At 43.7% G+C, this 16,685-nt stretch overlaps 1 non-coding gene across 1 annotated transcript; it reads left to right on the top strand.

Moving 5' to 3' along the window:
- The first annotated feature begins 15,263 nt into the window (after positions 1–15,263).
- On the top strand, positions 15,264–15,337 carry Trnat-ugu. Its single transcript has one exon. It is a non-coding gene; the product is annotated as a tRNA-Thr (tRNA).
- Positions 15,338–16,685: the final 1,348 nt, after the last annotated feature.

Here is a 16,685-nt window from a genome sequence, read left to right as displayed (position 1 = left end):
TACTGGAGACAGAGAGGTAAAAATTTTACTGTATGTGCATTCATATGTTACAACAATACTGAAACAACAGTTTATTGTCAAAGTATTTTCTTACAGAGATATTGTACATTTATTTTTAAGTAAATTTTTTCCATCGCTTTTTACTAGACTATCACCCCTAAGTCTTTTGTAAATCAAGTAATTAAAAAATCGTTGTTTCAGTATGTAATAGGGACCTATGTCACTACGTCATAAAAATTTCAGACTTCTAGGTTGACCAGTACCTGAGATAATGTTCCTAGATGAAGTAAAAAGTAAACTTACGGGAAACGGAGAAAGAAGATTAAAACATTCCTGATCCGTAGCTAATACCCCCTTCACAGTCTTCATAATCATCTTCAAGTCTTCTTTTGGCACCCCTCTGCACCTGTCTTGCTTTTTTCACTAATGTCTTGATTATATTACCAGCATGCCTTAGTCTGTGCTGATCTAAAAAGAACATAGCACGTACCGTACGGGAACCAACACACATACCCAACTTTTGAAGGACCTGGCATTTAGTTATATTTCCAAGATTGAAGGTTGCCACAGCATCATACACACCAAAATGTAGTGTATTAATTCCGACAAACACTGTTTTTGGGAGACGATGCCATATAACACTATTCAAGCACTCGTTGGGGTTCTGCGTTTTTCCGTGAAGACATTTCATCAGAAGACTTCTGTCAGCCAGATCTCTGAAAATGGGCTTTATTTCTGCCATGATGGCTGATGGTAGACTGTGGTGGTGAATGTATTTCTCTCCTGTTGTTAGTCCCCTATTGTATTTACACCAGCTGTTTTCACCTTTGGGGCACAAACCATGTTGTGGATGCTCATCCGTGGATGCGGTGTGGAAATATAAAGCCCATATAGCTCTCCTCATTTCTTCAAGATTGCCTGTATTTTGCCTGATTGCAAGGCCATAGCAGTTCTGAATGTGGTCTATTATGGAATCAGTCAATCTTCCTCTGCCATCCAAGGTTTTCCCATCATCTAGTTTTTTCCCTTTCATAACTGATTTTAACCTTCTCAGCCTGGCACCCATTCTCTTCTGCACATGTCCTATACATTCAAGTTTGCTTATATTTACACTGTTCCCATATGGTTTGCTTTCCAAAACTTCTTTGAATGCTTTAGAGTCACCATCTCCCAGATATTTGACATAGCGAACATTATACCACTGTGAAGAGCGATGAAAAATTTTCTTCACCCCAGCAACCTCCATGCCACCACTACTACCATAATAATTAGCAATACAGTCATCACTGTGTTCATTTTTCAGCCTGCCTGTGCACCTACAGTATTTAGACATTATTGCAACATCAATAACCTTGCCAGTATCAACACTAGTTGCTGTTACAACACCATTGTTGGAGGTGTGGCCCCTTTTCTGCCACGTGCCATCAAACGCCACTGTGAGGTCACGACTGCCGTCATTTTCTTCCACTGCTTCTTCCACAGCAACCTGCATTGACTTCTGTGCTACATCTTCAACTGCAGATCCTAGTACATAATTGTAAGCTTCAAACTTTGAAGGTGCACTTGGAAGATTTAGAACACCACATAGCATATCACCAGCTGCTTTGCCCTTACCAATTGCTCGCAATCCATAAACTAACCTAATATTTACACTATAAAGTTCAGTTTTCTTGTATCCATTATTTACAGTTACTGAAACCGAACTTGGAAACTTACAGCTGTATTTACAAACACTGCATATTAAATTAAACTGGGCAGCCAGGCCAACATGGGATTCTACTTTCAGAGAAACGTTTCCATGACATTTTTTGCAGCACAAACTGTTTTCAAGAGCTTCACACAATATATTCGTATCAATGAGTTCAAAAACTTCATTCCCTCTATCAAGTAAATCATATTTCTCTTCCAAATCTCTTAGTTTTTTATGAGAAGCACTGTTTTCATTTGGTGTAAGTTCGTTCGGCAAATCAGTAATAAGTGGATTCACATTTTCCAACAGTGATGATGATGAACTGCTTTGCTTTGCTAATGAATCATTATTTCTTTTCTTTTGCCAGTTCACACGCTTTTTAAATACTTTTGCTTTAGCTCTAGGCATTTTCACTGCGAAAAATGAAGCACTAAATACGAAATAACTCAACAACAACTACTTTCTTATATCACACTGTTTACGAAACAGTCCCGCCACAAAGTCAAAGAGTAACTTGAGGAAACCAGAGAGAAACATTTTCGGGCAACTAGTGTATAAATAGTCGCTGGAAACCGGGATATTTGAATTCATTTCACTTTAAAGGTACTGCCAAAAAGTTCATGGTCAGCCACGAGAGACGTGTATAACTAAAGCGCAATACCCGATCTCACAAATGTATAAAAATAAAATAGTTATAATTGTAGTAGAGCTATGTATGATACGTCATTTTAAAGAGGAAACATGGCAGAATATAATACGCCAATAAAAAAAATTCGATTTTTTAACCCAAAATCCGATTCCGTATCCCCTTAAAACCCAAAACTGTTTTCTGTAAGACTGTAGACAGTGGGACGAAGGCGAGGATAAACTGCAGTGGGAAATTATTATTATCAACGTTAATATCATTATCATTGTTACCTTCGTTCCGATATTTTATACTTAAACATACTGATGCTTTTACTTTTTTCTTTGTGAAAGTTACGGTAATTTGTGACATTCCTAACGTAAGTTACGCTTATCAACAGAAATAGTTTCTCAGTAATTAGGTCTCAATTAAGCAAAATAATCATGAACTTACCTTTGATGTCGTTTTCACATTATTTGGAGGGAAAGGCATTTTCTTATATCCGGTAGTGAAAGTAGCGCCTACAATTACAAGTAGCAAAATTGTAACAATTTTGAAAAACGTAAGTTGTAAATAGTAACAAAACTATAATTTATATTTGCTGCGGGATGGCCCGAAGTTGAGATATTGTCGGTTGCCAAAAATATTCACTTTTATTTATCAGCCATTGTCGTTACCAGATTCGAAATTACTGCCATCATCGGGTCGTGGAAAAAGGTCACCGCAAGGATGGAATTAATTTTCAAAAACGGTAATTTCCGTGTGATTAAAACCGTTTTGTAGCGGAGGAAAATAAAACTGAATATATTTAACAAAACCATTATTGTTCATTATTGCATCAAAACAAATTATTATTATAAGCAGGTACGAAACAGAAATATGAGTTACGAAATTTAGATTGAAGGTGTAAGTAGGCTGTTTAGGTTTTCTTATTGGTAACGCCACGTAGCGCTCTGTTGAAAATCACTGGCTGTGCTGTGTGCAGTCTGTGGCTAGTTTGCATTGATGTCTGCCATTGTAGTGTTGGGCAGCTGGATGCGAACAGCGCGTAGCATTGCGCAGTTGGAGGTGAGCCGCCAGCAGTGGTGGACGTGGGGAGTGAGATGGCGGAGTTTTGAGAGCGGATGATCTGGACAGAGACAGTAAATTTGTAAGGCTGGATATCATGAACTGCTATATATATTATGACTTTTGAACACTATTAAGGTAAATACATTGTTTGTTCTCTATCAAAATCTTTCATTTGCTAACTATGCCTATCAGGAGTTAGTGTCTTCAGTAGTTTGAATCTTTTATTTAGCTAGAAGTATTGGCGCTCGCTGTATTGCAGTAGTTTGAGTAACGAAGATTTTTGTGAGGTAAGTGATTTGTGAAACGTATTGGTTAATTTAGTCAGGGCCATTCTCTTGTAGGGATTATTGAAAGTCAGATTGCGTTGCGCTAAAAAATATTGTGTGTCAGTTTAAGCACAGTCATGTATAATTTTTCTAAGGGGACGTTTCAAAGGGTGTGTGTGTGTGTGTGTGTGTATATATTGCGGGTGAGAGTTTCTTGAAGAATGTATTATGGAATAAAGCAATAAAAGCCAGCAGGTCTTTTTTTCCTTATTTGGGTAACTGGACGCCACAGATTGTAGGTGAGGCCTTCTGAATGTAATAGTGCTGACCTTCATTTGACAGTCTTAAGCTAACTACCTTTGTAAAGTTTCATGTTTGTTTTTATTGACTGTTGTGTTATAATTTTAAAATATAACTAATCATGCAATTTTAATTGCAAAAAAGTGTTTAAAAGTTAACGTTACATGCAGCGTACCAAATTTATACTATCTGGTACATTCATTAACAAGGTCTTACAACCTTGTAGCTAAATCGGGCATTTAAGTTTAATCGACTGTTTCGAAAAACGTATTACCACGACTCATCTGAAAGTCACAACCATAAAATTCACGGCAAATAAGTAGAGCTGAATCAAACAGGAGACATGGCATTCTTCACTTCTTGCCTCTGGCTTGCTCCGCTTCCCTTTAGAATCACACACCAAATACGCCGGCATGCTGAAATTAATTTCTCCGAACTTTCAATAAGACAAACGTTATAAATATTTTATATCTTTATTCTTCGTGTCTCTATATATATTTCTCAACATAGTCATCCCGAACAACGAGAGACTAGTTAGTTGATACTTTCACTGTAGAATGTTTTACGTTGCTGACGGAGCCATAAACGCACCTCTGCTTTCACCGTTTCATTACTATCAATGCAAAGTCCTGCAAGGTGTTCTTTAAGTCCCGGGAACAGATGAAAATAAGATGGGGCCAAGTCCGAACTCTATGGAAGATAATCGATTACAGTGAACGCAAGGCGTCGGACTGCAGCAGATGGGTAACGTCTTGAGCAGTCTGGCAGTTTCATGCTCAAAGAGAAGGAGTTCCATGTGTGGACGAACATGCGAGATGCTTTTAATAATTTACACAACGAAACTGTACCTGTTTCTGGCAGAAACCCCAAAGAGATTCTGGTCGTATGTAAAGTAAACCAGCGGCAAGACCTAATCAATACCTTCACTGAACGATAGCAATGGTAATGTTACTAACGACAGCGCCACGAAAGCTGAGTTATTAAACGCTGTTCCAAAATCCCTTCACCAAAGAAGACGAAATAAATATTCTAGAATTAGAATCAAGGGGAAGTGCCAAAATAAGTAACTTAGAAGTAGATATCCTCATTGTAGCGCAGCAGCTTAAATCATTTAATATGGGCAAGGCCTCCGGTCCACATTGGTATAGTTAGGTTCCTCCCAGAACATGCTGTAACTATAGCTCCGTACTTAGTAATCATATACAACCTCTCTCGAAAGATCCGTACCTAAAGATTGGAAAGCTCATCAGGCCAAACCAACACCCAAGAAAGAAAATAGGAGTAATCCGTTGAATTGCACACCCGTACCAATAAAGTCGATTTGCAGTAGGATTTTGGAACATATACTGTGTTAGATCATTATAAATAACGTCGAAGTAATCGACTTATTGGCGGAAAGCCAATATGGATCCAGAAAATATATTTTTGTGAATCACAGCAAGCCCCTTATTTTCACGAAGTAATGAATGCTGTTGACAGAGAGTGACAAACTGATTCCATATTTTTTTTATTTCCAGACCCCTTCGACAACGCTTCTCGCAAGCGACATATAATCAAATTGCGTGTTTTCCGTGTATGGTCTCGGCTGTGAGATTGGTTTCGTGATTCCATGTCAGAAGGGTCACAGTTGGTAGCAATTTTCGGAAAGTCATCGAGTACAACAGAAATAATGTCTGACGTTCCCAATGTAAGTGTTCAATGTATTTTGCTGTTCCTAATCTACATAAACGATTTTAAGAGACAATCTGAACAGCTCTCTTAGATTATTTGCAGATAAATCTGTTATTTACCGTCTTGTAAAATCTTCAGATGATCATTTAGGCAAGATATATGTATTGTGCGAAAGTGGCAATTGACGCAAAATAATGAAAACTGTGAAGCCATCCACTCAAGTACTAAAAGGAATCCGCTAAATTTCGGTTACATGATGAATCACAAAAAATATAAAGTCGTCGTCTCAGCTAAATACTTAGAGATTACAATAAGAATAACAAAGTGGAACGATTACACAGATAATGCTGTGGGAATGCGAACCAAAGACTGCAATTTATTGGCAGAACATTTAGAAGATGCATGGCATGAATGCGTGGTGTCTGTACTTTCGGACATGTCCGAGAGAACAGACACCAGCCGGAATCCGCAGTTATGACACGTTACATGTAAACTGAAGGTGGAAGAGGCGAGAAAGGAAAGGGAAGGGATTACTGATGTCAACTCCATCGAGAAACTGCGCGGAATGAACGGGGACAAGTGAAAACGTGTACCGCACGGGGATTTTTTTTATATAAACACACACACACACACACACACACACACACACACACACACACACACAAACTCATTCTCACTTTTTTTTTATTTTTGTTTCTTTTTTTTTCTAGGAAGAATGGGAGCTTTTTTTTATTAATAATGCTTTATTTCATTTTATTGTTGTAAGACAAAGAAAAGACAAGTGACAATTGTCGTCACAGGCGGAAGTCAAAAGGAAACAATCATCTGCATCACATTCCCAGCTGCACGTAGTAATGCATCAATAAACCTTGCGTCCACCTGGGTAAACATTATTATCCCCACCAATGGGGCGGCATCCATATTTTGGGTGTCGACCATTTATAGGAATATTATGTGTGCCGTTGTAATCTTGTACCATCGTTCGCAGGATTTGCAAACACTATCCAATCAAATATGGCACCAACAGCAGGGGGCCAGTCGTCTTCTCAACGTGCAATATGTCAACATACATAAACTGTGTAGATTATCGTCTTTGAACGTTCGATCTCACGAGTCGTCTTATTTCTGGGACATCCCAGCTGTAAGGTGGATTGTGAAATAGGCTTCCTAGATAGTTGGCAAAGTAAGTTTTGTATTTCGTATTACAACGTATGAGCTCATCTTGTTCTTGTAGGTTTATCCAATAATTTATCACAGATGATATATGTCGCGAAAACATGTATTGCGTCGCATGTCCAGCGATCCAGTTGACCGTATGCGACTTATGTTTGGGAAATAACGTCGTGTCCAGTAAAAAAAAAAAAAAAAGTGTCTGACGTGACTTCTATGTTGGTGTTGCACCGATGGAAGGCCAGTATACGACGCGTCAGCATCCAAACGTTTCTCGCCGTGCCGCACTAAACCATGTTCTTCCGTGTCCAACAAACCACCCGTTATACAAATGGGATAATCAACCTTATGAATGACGTACAACCGGTTCCGTGTGATAATTTTACGGTTGATGAGGATATACCACGTAGCTCGCGCTGCCGTTGACATCAATGGCGTATGCACTGCGTGTCAGATATGCTGCTAGTCTCTCGTTGGATGTTTGATTTCCATGACATAGCAGCCGTGGTGACTCATCAGGTAGCGGTAGATCTCCTGAGTCGTGGATGTTCTCATGGAAGATACATCCGGACGAACATAACTGTAATCCACAAAAATGAGGCTACGTGTGCAAAGTGAAGACGAGATGTTGCCCACCGCTGTCGCAGGTTCGAACGACGGAGGAAGAAGTACATCTATCAGAAATGATGTAATGGTGTGTTTCCGCTGTTGCCAATTCCGAATCATTGCACGTAAATAAAGTGCAAAAACTTTAATGCGCACGTTCGTCAGTTTGAGGCCACCGTTCCGAAGTAGTAGGGTTAACGTCTCATACTTGATCTTAAATAACATCCAAGTATTGACATAACGCCCAAAGACAGCCATGAGATGGTCCGCGATACCCTTCGATATTGGTAGTATCTGCGCTAAATGTGGAGTCGTGATGCGAGGTGAACGTTGGTGTACTCTACACGTTTTACCATATGGTAGGCTCAACGAATTATTGCGTATGGACAATCGAACATCCTGAAGCAGAGCCCGATAACTCGCCGCCGCTGACAGCTGCAAAGAACGAGAAAATGTGACCCCTAGGCACAGCGACATTTCCGCCCTCTGGAACGGTGCCGGCACGTCTTCCAGACCTCATCCAATGTGTAGAAATTCAAATGGCTCTGAGCACTATGGGACTTAACATCTATGGTCATCAGTCCCCGAGAACTTAGAACTACTTAAACCTAACTAACCTAAGGACATCACACAACACCCAGCCATCACGAGGCAGAGAAAATCCCTGACCCCGCCGGGAATCGAACCCGGGAACCCGGGCGTGGGAAGCGAGAACGCTACCGCACGACCACGAGATGCGGGCAACGTGTAGAACTGTGGACTTCATCATGTTAACGACACTGCCTGCCGCCATCCCGCAACTATTGAGATGCACAACAGCCTGACGGACTTGATGTCCGAAGCGCACGGGGAGTATCAGGTTGTTCGTACAAGCACAGCAAATGGATAAGGGCTCATGTAGCATTATTTTAGTGAGATAGCGTCGCATAACAAGCATCAGCAGCTCGAGTACTACCGCAAAAATCACTACTGTCGGCACTCTTGTCGGACTGATATATTACTGTGAACTGAACACGCTGCTTGTCCGTTTACCATCACCTCTGTTGTTGCTCCTCGGATCAGTCTTGTAACTATGGAGATGAAGACCGGTGGAATCGACGTGCGGCTCATAACTCATGATAAAAAATCATAGTTTATTCTGTCAAATACAGTATCAAAGTCCACTGGTAAGATATGTGCTTACATTTGACACGATTCTGCAAGGGCAATGACGTCACGATAGTCACTTAAAGCTGAGTGGATGTTGCTTCGCACCCCTGGGCATGCCTGATCAGCGGAGACAGCCTTCGATCTCGCCAATTTATGGCGGGACGCTGGCAGTCGTGCAAAGATTTTCTGGTCGTTGTTAACCATAGCGAACGGTCAATACTGATTCGCACTGCGACTTCCTGCCGTTTTTGGAATGTAAAAATAAAACCCGTAATAAAGTTTGCCGACAAGAGCTTGTCAGGGCGCACCAGCTCATCGTACATCGACACACATTGTGACACCATCATTTCCGCGATTTCCTGACAAAATTCTAACGTCGTATCATCCGGCCCTGTTAATTTATGTGGCGCTCCTTTCTTGAGTGTGTCCATTATTTCATTTTCGGCGAGTTATTTAACTAGTGCAGAATTATCCATCTCAGTCAGTCGTATTAGCAACTGTTGCAATATGACCTGACCCACCCGTTGCTCCGTCGGTGCACCGGCAAAGAGGAGACTGAAATGCTTCAAAAATCCAGCCGCAATATCCTTTTGTTTCATCAGGTGATGTTTCATCAGGTGACGTCCTTGTGAGTCATGGAGCACTGTGACTGATGATCGGCTGTAACGTTTGTGTTCTCGCGAAACATGACGCATCGAGGTGTGTTCCGCAAGGATGTTGTCTAGACATCTCGCACATATCGGGATTCCTGCCAGCCGACGTCACGTGGTCGAAAGGATGCGTGCATGGCACGATGACCTTCTGCATGATGTTCCGGAGACGGATCCTGAAATGACTACTCACTAATCATTGTATAGTAATAATCAACAGTGTCCCTTATCCCGACCGTATTGTAGAAGATCTCTTCGTGTCATCGGTTTAGCACATGTTAACCAACAGTGAAGCATCGAGGCGTGAGATGTGACGTTGGCACGTCGCCTGTATATCTCGACTTGCTGACGACATTCGGGGTCCGCCAACAGCGAGCATTGAGCTTTCAGTGTGCCACGACTTCGCCACACAAGTTGTTGAGAAAGGGACATGGTATACAGATAAGCTAAATGGTCGTTAAAGGCAGTGGGACATCGTTCAACATCGTCAACGTTCTCTCGTAGGCCAGCAGAAACATATATCCAATCAAGTTGGCTTGCCAAGTGGCTAGTAGAAAACGCATATCCCTCGCGATTCCCATGAATTCTGTCCCATGCGTCGGATGAATCCATTTCTTGGCGTATCGCTTGTAGTTCCCGACAGGTATTGTAATTTGGAATTTGATGCTTTGGGGCCAACACATAACTGAAGTCTCTAACCATCAGTAAATGGTTCAAATGGCTCTGAGCACTATGGGACTTAACTGCTGTGGTCATCAGTCCCCTAGAACTTAGAACTACAAAACCTAACTAACCTAAGGACATCACACACATCCATGCCCGAGGCAGGATTCCAACCTGCGACCGTAGCTGTCACGCGGCTCCAGACTGTAGCGCCTAGAACCGCACGGCCACTCCGGCCGGCCCATCAGTAAATGATCGAATCTGGTACTATATAAAGACACGATGTCTTCTGAATAATATTTCGCACATGTTCGTCTGTTTTCTGTGCCGAATGGGGCGTAAACGTTGACATCACGGATCCTATGAATTGTTATCGCTAGTCCCCGTGTCGAAGGTATATAGGCCAGGTCGCGAACTGGGATCCCCTCTGGGACCAGTATCGCCGTTCCAGTGTCGTCCGAGTGCGGCATTGTGTAAGAGATGTAGCTGTATACTTCCTGGAACGCGTTAGGACAGATTTCCTGCACCATCAGTAAATCCACTTCTGAGGCGTACAGCATATCCTGGAAATGTTGTTGGTTCACAGGCTATAAACGGTATTAACATTAACTATCCCTATTTTGTACGCTTGGGTCCATTTGTCCGTCATCCGCGCACAATGCTGAACTGGCGAAAATTTTCAATGTCGGTGGTCTCGTTGCACGTCCTCAGAAGGCTGCCCGTAGGACGTCCTCCCGTGACATTAGCTCGATCAGTTGTGGAAGAGGGATGCGAGTCTCTACCAGGCGGAGGAGTCACATTGGTGATATCGTCGTCCCGCTCAGCCCGGTCGGCCTCTACTACGCTGTGAGCTGTACTGGTATGTGGCGTCCGTGTATTTTGCGCAGCATCATCCTCCGCTGCTGAAGGTAGACGGACGCCTGAGGGGCCGGATCGTCGGAACGACACGATAGTCTTTCACTGTCCGAATGCACTTGTTCAGCAGCATCCGGTGGCTGTTGGTCCATCTCAGATAGTTTCATATTGCCAGTCGTCAAGTGTCTCAGTACAAGGAGGGGACGAATCTCCAGAGTCGTGGCGGCGCTCCTTGCAACGCTTCGGAGGGCGTTGTTTACGCGCCCTGATCTTTCAACAGCACCTTTGGTGCTGTTGAACCCTGCGGCTTCTGCTGCAGCACCATTGCCGCAGCGTCCGTGGACCACTCCACTTCAGTTTCCATGTGGTTTGCTGTGTGGTCGTCCTCGAGATCTATCACCTGCAACGTCTTGGGCAGGAGCACTGTAGAAGCCATCTCAGCATCATTGTGACCTTATGTCTCCCTCCGTCATCTGCGGTCTTGTTTCGAATATGCACTCCGACCTTGGCGTTACCTCATCGTGGCGCGCCGTCATGTATGTCAGTGGTGGTGACGTGGGGGTGGCTTGCTACCTTAAATTCCCGCTGGGTAGCTGCACGAGTCTCCACTTCACGCATTCAGATCGAAGATGTCCTTCACCGCCACACCCAGAACACGTCCGGGGTTGGCCGTCACCCGTGTGTATTTAAATAGGAGGGCAAATGTTTTGTAAGGGCGATTCTCAGCTGACGAACACCGTTGATCGTTGGACTGTATGCCTAACCACTCTAACATTGGCTGGAGTGGTTCAGTTATCAGTGATCCAGGTATTTCGAAAGGTAGCTCGAAGATCCGAATCGTGGACACGCCGAGGCCAGCTAATATGACCATCAGAGTGACGAAACTTGAATCCTCGTTTTACAATCGTTTCATATACTGCGTCGTCGACCATCTTGACATAAACAGTGCTGCTGACAATCGATAAATAATAACAATGAGCTCCTTTTCTCTCAAGAAACTTCAATTTCGAATGCTTTTGATCGTACATATTCATCAGTTAACGTGAACTGTACCGTAGTTTTTCGAATCGAATGTTCCATTGCCATCGAATCGAGAAGTAACACACGCGAGTACAGGTGGTGTAAACACCGCCTCTTCCTCGAGCGCTTCGCAGCCGTTACGTAATCAGGTCCGAGCTGCTCCGCTGCTAAAGGCAGACTGAATTCGAACCCTGGATCTCCTGCTTAGTAGGCACGTGCGTTAACCACTTCGCCATCCAGGACACAGTGCTACCGCAACTGCGCAGACTGTCTCGGCACGCCTCACGGCCGACCCACATTCCCACCTGCCTGCAGTCCCTGTCCATTCGCTCCATCCTCGCTACTCTGAGATGCCCCCAGGAGGTCGGACGTGTTTATGCACGTTCACCGTAGAAGGTGGATTATTTCTCATCTAGGAGAATCTATTTCATGAATCAGTGGTGTCTGTTCTTTCGGACGTGTCAGAAAGAACTTAGAAAATGCAACAGGTCTACTAAAGAGACTGCGCACTTTTGCCGGCCGGTGTGGCCGTGCGGTTAAAGGCGCTTCAGTCTGGAACCGCGTGACCGCTACGGTTCGAATCCTGCCTCGGGCATGGATGTGTGTGATGTCCTTAGGTTAGTTAGGTTTAAGTAGTTCTAAGTTCTAGGGGACTGATGACCTCAGAAGTTAAGTCGCATAGTGCTCAGAGCCATTTGAACCATTTGAACTGCGTACTTTTTCTGTCCTCTTACGTAGTATGGCCATGAGTTATGGAGTCCCAGTCACATAGGATTGCTGGAGGATTTCGAAAAAGTTCAAAGAAGGGTAGTTCGTTTTGTATTATCGCGAAATAGAGGAGAGAGTGCCATAGATATGATACGCGAATAGGGGTGCCAGTCATTAAAGCAAAGACTTTTTCCTTCACCGCAGGATATTTTCATGAAATTTCAGTCAAAAACTTTCCCTACCGAATACGAAAAGATTTTGTGGGCGCCCACTTACTTCATGATCATCATAATAAAATAAGAGAAACCATAGCCCGCACAGAGAGTTAAGTGTTGGTTTTTCCTGCGCACTGATCGAGAGTGGAACGGTAGGGAAGTAGATTGAATGTGGTTCAATGAATTGCAGGGTACGTAGGGTACGTAGAATTTGGAGCCCTCTAGCGGAAGACGGCTGCAAATTCGTTGACAGGAAGAATAAAGCTGTATAGCGTAAGGAACCGTTGTTTTATTTGAAAAGCTTCAAGAATTTTCACGTAAAAATTCGGAGGCATTATTTTTCAGCATGCCTTCGTAATTCTGTAGACAAATCATGTCTACTATATTGATAAAATATCAAAGTGGTTATGTATTTACAATTTTTTGTTTATTTATTACAATTCACTACATATGTTTTGAGGGTCCCTCCCAGACAGCCGTGTGCATTAGTAAGCCGCTTTCAGGATTCAGTGAGGAGTGCCGGCCCAGGATCTTTTCTGCCCGGCAGATTCAGGTCAAGTGCCAGTGTGTCATCCTTTCACATGGAATAACACTAGATGCAGGTAGATGGAGTAAACACATACCACCCCGGTCTGGGAGGGGAGGGGGGGATGGGGCAGGATAGAGAAGAGATGGGTGGTCAGGCATGGCATTCAGTCTAAGTCTACCATTAACATGCCAAATCTAGAATAATAAACCGACTCTGTGGAGATACGCCATAGCGCCGGCAACAAGAAGATTATTTATATTCTAAACGCCTCTTCTAACTGAAAATTCCATAATGGTAGTGAATGACAAAGATGTATTTAAAACTAGAAACGAAAATTGACACAGAACAAACCCACTTCAGACACGAGGAAGAAAAAGAATGAAATATTGTTGAATACTGTCTCCAGAATGTGTCCTATCCACGTGCTTTGCCTGCATGCCTAAGCTACGTCCTGAAGACACTCTGTTACAGTGAGCTGACAACATTGTCTCTTCTGACTTCTATCAAATCCTTCAGTCCTCCCAAAAATCCCTTCAGTTCCACCTGAACGATTCCTGATCATGATGCAAACTCTGGTATTCACAGTCAGTCCAGAGAAAACATACCGAAAGAAGTAGCGTAGTGGTTACACATCGGGCGACGATTCAAATCCACGTCCAGCACTCGAGATTTAGGTTTTCCCATGATTTCCCAAAATCACTCCAGTGAAATGCTGGAATTGTTCCACTGAAATAACATGGCCAATTTCCATCCTCGTCCTTGAAATACTCCTAGCGAGTGCCCTGCCTCTGACGACCACGATATCAAAGGATCAAAGCTCTAATCGTTCTTCGTTTTTTCCTTGTGCAACAACCCAAGCAATTACAATAGGACGAGGCCTTCGACAAGTGCTTCTCCCCAAACTCCACATCAACAAACTCAGCCCAACCGTCCAACTCACTAAACCACAAATCACCCTTGGACTAACATTCAACAGCAAACTAACCCACAAATCCTACTTACTAAATGTAAAAATCCCACAATAGGCTAAAATTATCAAAACAGCTAACATACGTAACATGAGAGCTACACCCTTATACCGCCATTCACATCAAAAGACGTATTATCCATAACCTACTGTTGCCTTTGCCAACGTTTCTTTGATATCTGCTCTTCCCTAGCTTACCATCAAAGATTGCAGGGCACCCTCATTTCTGGTTCGGTGTGATGCCGCTTAATGTTCTTAGGGAAGATGATCTTTATTACGATCTGACTTCAAACATCATGATGAAATGGTGGACAGTAGTTAACGCTCTTGCTTGTGTGCTGTAGTGAAGGTATAGCGGTAAGCTTTACCTGCTGATTTAAAAGACTGCAGTAAAATTGTAGGGCGACTGAGGGCCGAAGGAAGCGCGTTTCTTCTGTGGAACTAGGTGAAAACATTTCCGGACTGCCGAGTCCCATGGTCTCATTGTGCAGACACGTTTGGATTGTGCTGGTCAACCGCCAGTCACGTCCAGGTAGGCTGACTAGCGCCGAGGAGACGCCGCTGCAATGGCCTAACCATTGAAGACTGGCAATAAAGCGGAGGATGGGTCTTTGTTAGGCAGGAAGTCGATGAGACGACTGTGAGCGTTCTGCAAATTTCTGTGGGACAGGTCACTGGCACCCAGACATCCAGACTCTGTTACAAAACCATATTTGTGAAGGCACAATACTTTTAGCGAGATTACAGCCGTTCTTTGGTATCTTCGAAGTACACCAACGCCTGTTTGCAGCTAGGGTGTCCATTTAATTATCATTTCATTTCTAGCAAGCTGCATGGTCATCCACGGTAACTGTTCTTTCGGGAACGTATATTACCGTCATATATAGTTAAAATATGGCTTCCCGGCCATTGACCTTCTTGTGCGAACGCACACGCTATGCCCGAACTCGTACGGGACTTGGTAGATTAATCCGCCACGAGTAATGCGTATTATGGGCAAACATCTATTAGGCGCACTGCGAACGTAGTGGTGTGGACATGTTGGGAATGTGAATCTCACGGGGAGCGTGCAAGGGATAAGTCCCTGCAGTCGCACTATTCATCTGTGTCCTCGGTGGCTCAGATGGATAGAGCGTCTGCCATGTAAGCAGGATATCCCGGGTTCGAGTCCCGGTCGGGGCACACATTTTCAACATGTCCCCAATGAAATCTACCAACGCCTGTTTGCAGCTAGGGTGTCCATTTAATTATCATTTCATCTTCGAAATGGACACAACAGGGTTCAAATGGTTCAAATGGCTCTGAGCACTATGGGACTTAACAGCTATGGTCATCAGTCCCCTAGAACTTAGAACTACTTAAACCTAACTAACCTAAGGACATCACACAACACCCAGTCATCACGAGGCAGAGAAAATCCCTGACCCCGCCGGGAATCGAACCCGGGAACCCGGGCGTGGGAAGCGAGAACGCTACCGCACGACCACGAGCTGCGGACACAACAGGGGAGATAACAATTTTTTTATAGAGGGCTTTGGTTCCATCCTGTTCATGTTGTTAGCAAAAGAGACGGCGTAAACGCGTGGGAAAGAGGCCACGAAGCTGAATCTATTTTTCTTTTTTTTCCCAATTAACTTTAAAATCTCTGGTTGGTCAAATCGCTGTATGCAGAGCAAGGACCAGTCTCCCATCTTCGAATGTGGCGCTCCAGCTCATGATAGGCTTGTCATGAAATAGGACTAGTCTATGATGTAATTGTGCTTTGCTACCGAGCTGGCGAGGAAAGCGGAGAGAAAGAGCAGAGGTCACTCTTGTATTGGCGCTTCGCTAGTGAAGAAGTGCAGATCTCTACCTAAACGGTGAGACTTGTGTCCTTTGGTAGTGTGCCACTTAGAGCCTGTACCAGTCACCTTCTGAACCATCAGAGGTACTGCTTCTAGCATCATGCACACAACGAGCGATGCGTTGGTGCACTTATTTGTCTTGAGTCGGCCGTCTAAACATTTGACATATTCCGTCACACATAGTCGCGGGACGGAGTCAAATTGGTTTTGCAGACCAGCAAACTGGTTCACCAGCACACTGGAATCCATCGGGGTTTCAGAGGCTCATAGGGAAGTACCTGCATCCTGAATTAGCCGAACGAGAGACCGCGTGCTTGCATTTTTCGGGCGCACGGCTATAATAACAGATTGCTGCCGTTCATGACTTCAGTCGCCGGACGCATCGTGGTGTGCCGCCGTCACCAGCAAAAGGGTAAAGTATTCGCTGCAACGGCGTAGGGGTCCAATATATGTTTCTCAGCACCCTGTTCTTTGGAACCGTATTTTTCTTTTTGGAATAGTAGAGAATAGGTTCTTGATGGTGGAGTAGTTTTTGTGCCATATCCAGGATTCACGTGTATGAAGTCAGATAAAGCGATTAGTGTTCTGGTTAGTGTCGTTTGTCGACCCCCAGCTGATCACTTGGTCCATTTAGACCCCATATTAGTGAAAGCGTTTGTCAAATAAAAAGTGTTTGTGTGACGTTT

This window comes from Schistocerca piceifrons, chromosome X (genome assembly GCF_021461385.2).
Source record: "Schistocerca piceifrons isolate TAMUIC-IGC-003096 chromosome X, iqSchPice1.1, whole genome shotgun sequence".
In the NCBI taxonomy this organism is placed as follows: Eukaryota; Metazoa; Arthropoda; class Insecta; order Orthoptera; family Acrididae; genus Schistocerca; species Schistocerca piceifrons.
This window is presented reverse-complemented; position numbering and strand designations above follow the sequence as displayed.